Here is an 11671-nt window from a genome sequence, read left to right as displayed (position 1 = left end):
CTAGGAGGCCCCAAATACGCACACATGAGCTGGGTTTGAGAGGTGGCGAACAACTTAACCATTTGGGTTGGCTTTGTTGGGTCTGGTTGGGTGGTGATTTTATGATCGAGTAGTGATCGGATTGTCCGACCGAACGTTTGGGGAAGTTTGAGGGGTTCGATTGTAGATGATGTTGGTACACATTCCATTTGGGGAAGTTCAATTGTAGATGTTGTTAGAGCATCTACAGCCGGACATATCAAATATGACCCCTTAAACGCCGTGAACGTGTCCGGTCAGTGACCGTACGTGTCTTCTATTTATCCATTCATACAGTCACACTCCTCATTTTCTTCCCCATAAGTTCGGTCACTTGCACGTGATAGGTGGATAAAAAGAGAGAATGAGAGAATGAATAAAAAAAAAAAAGGTCCGAAATGGGGTCGCGTCCTACATGATGGACTGACGGGGTGCGTGCGCGAGCCCTCATATCCTCTTTATATTTGAGATGGGTATGAGAGTTCACGAACAGCCCAGAGCATACGGATAATCTGAAGGGCCCATTGGATCAGTTTTTTCTTCTCTCTCGTCTCCGGTCATTTACCGGGCACGTTCGCGGACGTATGAGAAGTTATTTTAGGTGTTCGGTTTTAGATGCTCTTAGTACACATTCGTTTTTTATTTTTTGCATGTCTGCTATTTTTTTGGTGGGTCCATGTGTGTTAATTTTGGGAAAGCAATATCAAACAAGGTATTATTTGTCCAGTTATCATGGTAGTTTCCACGATTAACTCAAGACAGTAAATTTGATTCTGGTACCCCTTAGAGCACTACATTAAACAACAGGTCAGCTGGATTTCAAATTTTAGACACCACAATGGCAACAGACTACGGTTCATGAGTAGTGCTAGTAAGAACAGCTCTAGCAGACCCCGCATCCCGTCCCGATCTGAAAAATAACCGTCAAAATGCGGGTCGGGACGGAAAACCTGTCCGATCAGACCCCGCATCCCGCCCGGCCCGCAAATATTTTTGCGGGGCACGGCAAAATCTCGGCCCCAAACTGCGTATTCGCGGGTTTCCACATCGTCGGTGCGGTGCCCCGCATATGAACGAAAGCGGTTGGTGGAAGGACATTTCAGCCCGCGCTTTCCCCCACCAAAGCTTATTCCGTGAATATGCTCTTTTACGGGTCCGTTGTGCGGGGTCTGCATCCGCGTCCGTGCGCATCTACCCGCATAGACGTTTTTACGCAAACTGCAAACACGTTTTGCGGGTCGGACGAATGCGCGGTGTGCTAGAGTTGCTCTAAGTCGTGGCTGCGGAAGATAATCATCACAGAGCAATTCAAGCACCCTAAAAACGACAGTATCTCGCCGTCGTTGCCTCCGCAACCCTCAGGTACGGACCTGGCACGTTGGCTCTCCTAGATTTGTTGGTGGTTGCGGCGGTTGTCACCAGTCAGGATGTAAATGGGCAGATCAACGAGTGTTGTGGTACTTGCGCGCTCTGACCACTACTTCTTATATGGGGCTATGTCATAGTCCAATTATTATTTTGTGGCGTATGTGATGTCCACATAGTGCCACGTATTTACAAAGTGAACTGATACAGGGTGCATTCATGGTAGAAACCGCTCCCGCAGCTTGGCCCGCTCGTCTGTGAGGCTGGCGTTGTCGCGCAGGAGGCGGTCGCAGTCCCTAATGACGCGGTTGAGCTGGTCGAATAGCTGGCCGTTGGCGCCACGGAGGTGCACCACCTGCGCCCACAGCTCGCTCAGCTGCTTCTGCTTCCTCATGCGCAACCGTCGTGCCGACTCCCGGTTCAACACCATCCGTCGTCGCCGCTCCTCCGCCAAGCTGCAGTGCGCGTGCTGGTACTCGTCCGACTCGTCCGAGTTGGACGACCTATTCTCGAACGGGAGGAGGGCCCCGCCGTCGGCGGCCTCGTGGAGCAGCTGTGCGACGACGTCATGCTGCTGCTGCTGGTACGAGGAGGAGGAGGGGGACGACGTCGCCTGTGGGACCAGGAGGCCGCCGCCGTTGTACGCGAAGACGAGGTCGTCCGGAGCCTCACCTGGTAATGGGGCCTGAAGGCGGCGGTGATCGCAGCCGCGGCCAACATGTACGGCGCGCCGGCAGCTTGGGGTGTCGGGGAAGGAGACAAGCACGCCGCTGGCGTTGGTGGGCTTAGTTGGGCTGTTCACTAACGCCACTTATTTTTAGGTGACATCCACAAACGCCATTTAGACTGTTTTATGTGGATGACGTACATGGGACTAGTAGGACCCATTGCCATTTACATCCAGAGTCACCAGCACCACGCAAGGACATGACCGGAAGGTTTTCAATGTTGTGTTCTTTCCTTGTACTACCTCCGTTCAAGTGTATAGGGCGTGCACGTAGTTCTAGGTTATCGATTTAACTAGCTAAATATATATTATATGCAATAAAAATTACATGTCCAGAAACTACATTTCTACATGAATCTAATGATATATTATTTATTACATATAATATATATTTAAATAGTTAAATTAACGACCTAAAACTACGCGTATGTCCTATACACCCGGACGGAGGAAGTAGTAATATTTAGTATTTTGTCTTTGTGACGTGGATTGGCAGATGTATATTGCTGGAGCTCCAACTCATTTTCCATGCTTCTCCCTCTAAAAAACATAGTTTCCGTGTTTCCTTTGTTTGGCTTCTTTTTTGCCCCTTTCCTTCTTATATTTTTCTAGTCATACTACTTCCTAGAAAGGTGCCATGATATTCCTTTTTTCTATTTTTTTGGTTCTATATGTTAGTGGGCTAGTGGCATACTTGCATTCCTATCCCCAAGATAAACAAGGCTAGGTAGAAATGGCTCATACGAAAATTATACAGCCAAGTTAAGAGCATCTCGAGCCGTTCGGTCCTTCAGGGCGTGAAATAGCGTCGTCTCGGAGCGCGTCGACGAAAAAATCGATGTGGGGAGCTCGGGTTTCCATTCGATCCCTAAAGGTCGGCCCAACAACTTTTTGGAAAAAAACAGACTTCGGTCCAAATTCGGTCAAAACCAACTCAATTTCAAAGAAAATCATAGTTTTCATTAAAAATTGTACAAAAATGAAATAAAAACATAATTAAACAACATCACCGTCGCCTTCTACATGCCGAGAAGCTTGTAGAAATTGGTGTAGTCACCGCCGTCGTCCTCGTCGTTGTCCTGCGCTCCACCGCCGTCCTTGCTGCACCCCTGTCATGGGCTCCAGTGGCGAACGGGGTTGGAAGGCCCCGACGCCTCCTCTTCACTATCCTCGAGAATGATGACGCCACCCTCCTCACGGCCACGGCGCCGGGCGGCGATATCCTCAAGGGTGCGGCGCTGGCGCTCCATCTCCTCCCAGACGTAGTCGTCCCGCACCCGTTTGAAGGCGGTCTCGTCGGCGACGGCCATGGCCAGGCGCTCCTGCTTGATGGGGAGGGGTCCCGCCTCCGTCTTTGGCTTGATGAGGCGGGAGGAGGCGCCAGACTCGTTGATGACGATGCCTAGGCTTCGGCTTGAGGGGGAGGAACGCCAGCGACTCGGAGGAGCGGGAGCGGGAGCCGGACGAGGAGGACGACACTGTCTCCATCCGCCTCGGTGTCCAGGAGCTGCCGCGACGATGGGAGAAGGCGGATGGTGGTGGGTACTCATACCTCGGCGAGTTGCCGCCCTCGATGTGCTCGAGGACGACTTCCAAGGTGCGGCCGGGGATGCCCCACCATTGGCGGCACCCCTCGGAGTTGTGGCGGCCGCAAGATTCGACCCCGTTGGTGACGACGAGCTAGCCGGCGTGACATCGTTCGAAGTACGGGGGCGTACCTCGGCATGTTGCGCGAGCTCTCCGGCAACGAATACCGTATGCGCGCGATCTCCGCCCGCCGGTGAGCTCGAGTGGGTGGCGATGGCGCCGGGACTCCGTCGGCGCTCAGCCTTCACGACCCCGACACCCGCATTTATGACGGTGCCGGGTAGTCCGCCTCGTAAAGAAGGCGGGCCTCGTCCTCGTGGAGGCCACGATGACCGAAGCCATTGGCTGCCACTCCGTCGTCGGGGAAGCGTTTCTTTCATCTTTTGGTGAGAGAAAGGGAAAGGAGACGCCAGTGATGAAGAAGGAGAGTAGAGGGCGTCGGCAAGAGAGGTGTGTGGCCACCAGCGGGGAGAGGGCACCTTATATAGCCATGGGCGTGCGGACGCGCGGTGCGGCGTCGTGTGAACGCGTGGTAGGAACCGACGACGCCGGACGCCTTCATTGCGCCGCCCGTGAATCAATGGAAGGCTGACCGGCGACGCAACCTTCGCATTGATTTCCGCGGAAAACGAGGCGATGAGGACGATGACCGCGCGCCAGTCACTGTCCTGACGGGTCTAGAGATTTTTCGCACCAAAAATGTTTCTGTCGGCGCATCCGGGCGACCCCGAGCGCGCTGGGTTAGGCCTGGAACCGTCGGGGCCAATTTCGGCCCTAGCCGATGAAACACGGGCTTCTGGGCGACTGGGTCGTTTTTCCGTGGCGGTGAAAAAAAATGATTGGGGAAGGGGGGCTGTTGGGGGCGTGGTTGGAGATGCTTTAAATACTCTTTGAGTATATTGCATTACTATTTGATTTGGTTGATGGAAATTGATATCTGAAAATCTCTTTCATAGCGCCTCTAGTTTTCCGAAATTAATTTCTGAAATTCTTCAACCGAATATTGACAGGCAATTTTATTTTATGGCTAACGGGAAAAGAGGCAAGTTTTCTTTATTTTAAAAATGTTCAAAAAACGAAATGCTCGTGTAGAGACATCGGCCGAGAAACCCCATGTATGTCGTGGCCTCCACGAGGCTCTCACGGTATTTTATTGCTGTTTCGGTGGGGGGCTCTCACGGTTCTGGCGGGCAAAACACCAAGGAGGCGTTTAGTACCACCTCGCTTCTCCAGGAGCGCTGGCGTCGCTGGGGAGCTATATAAGGAGCTCCAGTGCGTCCATGTTTCAGCACGCAGCTGCGCGGTGGGCACATAGCGAACTATTCTTTCGCCTTTTACTAAAGAATACCGTGTGCACGCCGCACATAGCAGCATACGCTAATTTTTTAAAGGGAACCTCCTAGTGTAGGGGGGCCCCACAATACTCAAAGCACAAATATCAGTCCGAGGTCTTGCGGATTTTCTCCATTCGTGTCTGCACACAAATTTCTGTCATCACTGTCTGTTCTATTGATATCTGCTTCGCCCCTATTGTAAAAGTAGTTTTATCAGGCGAACAAGAGTTTTCTCATCTTCAGCGCGATACTGAAACCATTCTGCTGCGATACTGAAACCTTTTATTTATGCCAACGGGTGCGTGCTTCCTTCTCGTTGCACTTTCAACATAAAGGAACCACTGTTTGGTTGGAGCACCGATAACCATATCAAATTTGCTGACTGAAATCTTGAAACGATGTCTCGGAGCGACACAGATTAACGCTTCATATAAAATGAACCGGGCAACGCATGTACAGAGACGGCTCCGTTGAGTTTCAGTTGAACAGACACCGACAGGTAACACTCGTTCATCCACGTATTTCGAGATGCTATAACGAACAAGCGAGACCTCAGTTAGTACTTGGCAGGGGCTGCCAAACTGCTGTCCAAAGACCACGGAGTAAAGTTATCTGCTGGTGATCCCAGTCACTTCACAGAACGCACACCAATTGTTCTGATTCTGGATGTATACCGAGGTAAGTCATATTCATCGTCATCCTCGTCGTCTTCACCTGTCCCATTTCGAGTAATCAAGCCCTGAATGTCCCTTTGGTTTTTCTATGGCCCCACAACCTTTGGAGCTTCTTACAAGAATCAGTTCAGCAGAAGGTTGATCGGACTGAAGATGACAGTCTCATTCTTTGAGTTGTCGTTTGGAGGCGCGTCTTCTTTGTTCATTAAGTTTTTAGTTTTGAATTATTTAAGGAATCCTCTGTGCTTATATAGTTATATATCTGATGGCACTGCATTTGAAGTAAAGCTTTGGCAAGAAACTAGACTACTAGAGCAACGTGACTTGGCACTTTAGTACATGATATTCAGTTAAAGAGACACATCAGCTGTGTCTTCAGTCGCGCATGAAGGTTCCGAATTCCATACACTTCTGATGATGGATTTATTTCAATTAACCGGTTTACATCAAATAGAGCCGACTCGTAATCTTTCAGAGTGACAAGAGTCTGGGCACGTAGCATGAGAAATGTGCACTCTTCTGCGGCCTAGAATATTACCAGAGAAGAAAAAAAATTCAGTGTTGCTAACCATGCTGACAAGATAGACAAAAGAGCAATAAATATACTTGACTAATGTATCAGAACCCAATCTGTCCAATGTATCAGGCTTCACAAAGAGCTAGATAGCATACCGTTAGATCATTCGCTAGTTCATTGTTTTATGCATTGTTGACTGGTACATGAAAATGAAAATGTTTAAGCCGATCTACATATACCGTTAGATCAGCGAAGCAACGGCCGTGTGTCTGGCACAACGCGCGGGAGGGGTTTAGTACCACCTCGCCTGCCCAGTGGAGCTGCCTACGGTGGGGGGGGGGGGGGGGGGGGGGGCTATATGAGGACCAGCAGGGCGACCGAATGAAAGCACGCAGCTGCGCGGTGGGCACAAAGCGAACTATTCTTTCGCCTTTTACTAAAGAATACCGTGTGCACGCCGCAATTAGCAGCATACGCTAATTTTTTAAAGGGATCCTCCTACTGCAGGGGGGCCCCACAATGCTTAAACCAAATTGTTTTTGCTACAAGCATTGCAGTATCTGTTGTGTTTGCAACATTTTTCGAAACAATTGTTGGTGCAATTGTAGACTTCATTAGTTACTACAGTAATGAAGCTGTTTTCTGACATGATTGTCTGTTACTGTATTTGTTTCTGATGGCAGATACTCTGTTTGATAGCAAAAGTTCAGTAATTGGCATACTTCCAAACAAACCAAAACTCTAGTCATGATGATATTATTATCTTGGTATATATAGGTGATTTTCGTCGATTACCAATAATATATATCTAGGTGTCATATTTCATTTCGACCAATCAGGCGATGGTACCGAAGCCACATTCTACTTTGGTCAAAGGTTTACTTGGAAGCCAGCAGGCGCATATTTCATTGAAGTTAAACAAGAAGAAACCACTATTGGTTGGATCACCAAAATCAAATTTGCTGACTAAAACCATGACACGCTGTCGCGGGTACTACCTCTGTAAACTAATATAAAAATGTTTAGATCACTATGTTTATGTTCATTAGGCACTATATATACAAAGACGGCGGCTATATGATTATACAAAGATTAACATTGCACTAAAATTGTTAGCTTGAATCTAATGGGGTTTTGTATAGCATTGGCGTGAAGCCCTCGTTCCCCCAGTTGCCTTGAAAACACGGTGTGCTCTGTGAACTTGATTCTTCAGCTAAAGTTCCAACCTTGAAACCTGCATCACGATGGGGGACATTAGTGTGATACTCAACTTTGTCCCATTTTGAGTAATCAAGTCCTGAGTGGCCATTTGTCTTTTTTCATGGCTGGCAACCCTCCGGTTTGAAGGCAGACAGGGAGGCACCTCAACCTTCGGAGCTTCACTTGACGGTTTATTTTCAAGAATCGGTAGCGAAAGGTTCATCAGACTTAATGATGTCAGTCTCATTCTTTGTATTTTCTTTTGGAGGCAGATCTTGTGTCTTCCTCAGTATATAGGGACTGCTCTTCAGACTCTGGAATCGGGGCTAGTGACTTCAAAGTTCACAATCATGCAAAAGACAAACAGATAGAATTCATTGAGCATCCAACAACAACAAAAAAATAGAAGTTCACGAACTGATGTCAACTGCCAAAAAGTACTACATTCCAAGCAACAGATATCTTCGGATACATCATAACAACAAAGCCATGTCCTACTCCTCAAGTTTTTTGCATTTGAATTATTTAAGGCCGAAATTTGACTGAACAAGTACCTGATATTGAACAAAATGACCTAAATTTGACTGAAAAAGTAAATGCTACCGAACCATATGCTTACGAACAAGAACCCAGTACTGAACAAAAAGGCCCAATTTTTAAACGTTACCCCAAAACCCAGTCCAAACCAACATCTAGAGGTCAATCTATGATGTAATACATTGACATGTCCATGTAGAATTTATTTCGTAAACCCTCGTGTCCCCTCCCCTGGGCGACACGAGGGACTCCCGAAACCTAGTGTCGCCAGCCTCAGATCATGCCTTCTAGTGCCGCTGCTGCCGCCGGCGAGGGCCATGGTGGCGGTGGGTCCGACACAAAAGGCACAAGGGCGGGCAGTCATAGTGGGATCTCCCCTAAGGTGGCAGGGGAACCTCTCGTAGGGAGTCCCCGGGCGGTAGCTAGAGCGGCACGCCTATGTTGCGCGAGAGCGGTCACAACTCCACAATCGGCGGTTGGCAGCCTTGGAGATGGATGACGACGGTGGCAGGGGCCCCATCCAATATGGTGGAATATTCTAATTGAGATGGGTGGTCGCAAATCCGGCATCCCGTTCGGATCCGCCACGATGTGGGCTTGCGTCGGCCAGCAACGTGCGAAGGGACCGGTGAGGGGCTGCTAGAGGCTCTTCGCCGGAGTACCGACGACGACATACGTCTTCATGGCGAGGCTCCACGTGGTTCCCGACAACCGTGAGATCACGACAACACGACTTCTGGTGAAATTCGTGCCTAACTGTGGTCTTGGCGAACGATGATGGCGTGTGTGACGTCATTTCTCTTCCGAGGCATCATTGATGCACGTAACATCACCTCGATCGGGATGTTCCAAAGGAAACCCTAGATCTGGGTGTCGTGGGTCGTACGGTGCCAACACCTTCGGTGCCGTTCTCCCTCCTGGGGTCATCATTTTGGAGCAAGTGTTGGCTGGATGGGGCAAGAGTAGGAGTGGTGTTACATGTACCGCAAGGCTAAAGGTGGATCTCGATGGCATGCCACATCGGTGTTTTGGCGGCGGATGTGTGTGGATCGATACGTGTTGGATGGTGTGTTGTCTAGCGTCGCAATGACGTGGACGGTAGTATGGCCTGACGAGGTGGCTACATTGATCATTCCTAAAGATGGGACAACGGAAGATGACAATAGATGATCCTAGAGCATGCGCACATGATGTGTGCACATGGTCTAGCTACCCCCGGAAGTGTATTGTCGGCCTGCCAACGAGTGGCTTGTTGAGGCCACCCGAAGAGATATTGTGTGTTGATATGCGGCCACGACACGTCATCAAGATTGTAGGTGTAGTGACAATAGTTGCGAGGAAGGTGGTTTTCAGATTGATCAATGTATTTGATTTATTGGCATTCGTGCAACAATATAATAAAATGGTTGTATGTATCGTTTTGATGCAGAGGCCGGAGTATTGCTCCTTTTAAAAAAATGGAGAATTTATGTAGTGCATTGACCAGTCAAACTGTACACCATGTCGGCGGAATACGAAGCAAAAGCGTAAGGAATCACCGTAAGCGTTCACCAATGAGACTTTTGTGACCGCAATCTCGATATTTCACAGTCGAGTGCCAGATGTGAATTTCGGGGACGAGTCCAATGACCGCGGGTGTATTTTGGTAGATCCTTTGGATCGCATGGGTAGGGGATCCGCGGTAGTCACAGGAGGAGACCGAGTATACCTTCTCCTTGGCTCGAGGATCTCGAGCCTGACGCCATGAATGGAGAGTGACGACGGTGAGCGTGAGTAGTGGCGACAGTGTGGTGCTTCCCGTTGGCATGCACTAACCCTAGATCGGTAGGGATTGTTGGTGGGGGCTGTGGCGCACGGTGAACCTCGTACCATATGCGTCCGGCACCCCACCTTTTTATATAGCACGACAGAGGCCCACCAACTATTGTTTGGTTGGACGCCCCCGATCACGACGCGAGTCAAGGGTCAGTTGGGCCGTTGGGCCCACGCGGGAAGAGATCAACCTAACATATTTCACTCCTAAAAAAAGCTCTATTTTTTCATGTTTGTTTTATTTTGGGCTCTTTTTCTTTTGTCAGTTTTCCTTCCTACTCATTTTCTACCCACACTACTTTCTAAAAAGGTTCGATGAACTTTGTTTGTCTTACTGGTCTTCTCTTAGCGACACACTAAAAGTCGCACCCACCATACAAACAAGGGTTGGTAGGAATGGTTCATACGAAGAAAAAGGAATGGTCCATACGAAAGTTATACAATTAAGCTACACCCCGAGTAAATTGCTAAAAAAATAATATTGCATTTTTTTAATTCTTTTTGAAAAATATTGCACATATTAAAAAAAATTCAAATATATGCGTGCCTCGGCTTGCCGACAGGGACTAATCGGTCTAGCCAAGACCAATTAGTCCCAGTCGGCCTTAGCTATGCCGACAGGCCTATTAACCTGCATGTGGGTGGATGACACGGACTAATCGGCCTTGGCTAGGCCAATTAGTTCGTGTCGGCCTAGCTAAGACCAATAAGCCCCTCCCAGGACTAATTGGTCTTGGCTAAGCCAATAGGTGCACGGAATTTTTTTTCAACCTTAGCTATTTTTCCGGCTCCATTTCCCGCCCATATTCCCCAAATCTTTCCCGCCATTTCGTTCCCTCCTCCGTTGCCGCCAATATTTTCACGTCTCCATTCCCGCCAAATTTTTCGCACCACCTTTCCCGCCAAATTTTCTCCGTTTCTTTTCCCGCCAACTTTTTACCTTCTTATTTTCCGCCAAATCTTTCCCGCCTCATTTCCCTCCTCGTTTTCCCGCCATCTTCCTGGTCATCTGAGTCTATAAAAGGAGGCATTGGACTGCCTTCCTCCATCATCCAGCCTCACTTGAGAACACTAGCACTGCCTTCCTCCATCATCCAGTCAATATGAGTTTGCCTTGCTCGGATCAGAGCATCAGGCCTAAGAAAATGAAGAGTGCGAGTTTGCCTCGGGGGTGGAAGCAGTTCGATGTTGGTGCGGTGATCTCTGCAAGGTGAAGGAGGTGACGGATTTTTCAGATTGGTTGGGCATGAAGTTTTTCATGTGTGCCAATTATGAATGTGATCCGCCTGAATCTATTTCTGCGTACCTCAGGCCTCCGGTATGCTCAAGTTATCCAGAGTAAATATGTTGTTGATATTATTGTTTACTTGATATTTATATACATTTTTTGTAGTCTCCTCCTCCTCTCTGCATGTACTATCGTTGGATTGACACGAAAATGCCGGACTGGGCGGTGACCAGGATTCGTGAAAGAGGTCGCCGTGCATGGGCTAGCTTGGACTTGGAAGAGCGCCGCGAGAAGGCTGAAGCAGAGGAGAAAGCAGCGCAGAAGAAAGAGTGGGAAGAGTACTGTGTGGAGCAGAGGGCTTTTCTTGATGAGATGAAAAGGAAAACCAAGAAGAGAAATTTCAGCTCGAGGAGGTTTACAGACAGCGGGATCATGCCCGTGAAGCTGAGAGGGAGAGAGAGAGAAATGACTCGTGCGGCCAAGGCAGCAGAAGAAGCCGGTGATGAAAAAGGAAAATATCCACGCTGGACTCAGTAGATTTATTTTATTGTATCCTAAAATTGTTGAATCTTAAATTCAGCAAGTTGTATCTTAATTTCAACAAGTTGTATCAGCATGTTGTATCTTAATTTCAGCAAGTTGTATTTTAATTCCGGCAAGGTGTATCTTACT

The 11671-nt window shown here is 48.6% G+C and overlaps 2 non-coding genes across 2 annotated transcripts; both read left to right on the top strand.

The window, feature by feature from the left end:
* The first annotated feature begins 4991 nt into the window (after positions 1-4991).
* Positions 4992-5111, top strand: LOC123433649. The gene has a single exon (XR_006624988.1). It is a non-coding gene; the product is annotated as a U5 spliceosomal RNA (small nuclear RNA).
* Positions 5112-6615: 1504 nt separating this feature from the next.
* LOC123433647 lies at positions 6616-6735 on the top strand. Its single transcript, XR_006624986.1, has one exon. It is a non-coding gene; the product is annotated as a U5 spliceosomal RNA (small nuclear RNA).
* Positions 6736-11671: the final 4936 nt, after the last annotated feature.

Source organism: Hordeum vulgare, chromosome 2H (assembly GCF_904849725.1).
Source record: "Hordeum vulgare subsp. vulgare chromosome 2H, MorexV3_pseudomolecules_assembly, whole genome shotgun sequence".
NCBI classification, from domain to species: Eukaryota; Viridiplantae; Streptophyta; class Magnoliopsida; order Poales; family Poaceae; genus Hordeum; species Hordeum vulgare.
The sequence above is the reverse complement of the archived record's forward strand: the minus strand, read 5'-3'. Positions and strand labels throughout refer to the sequence as shown.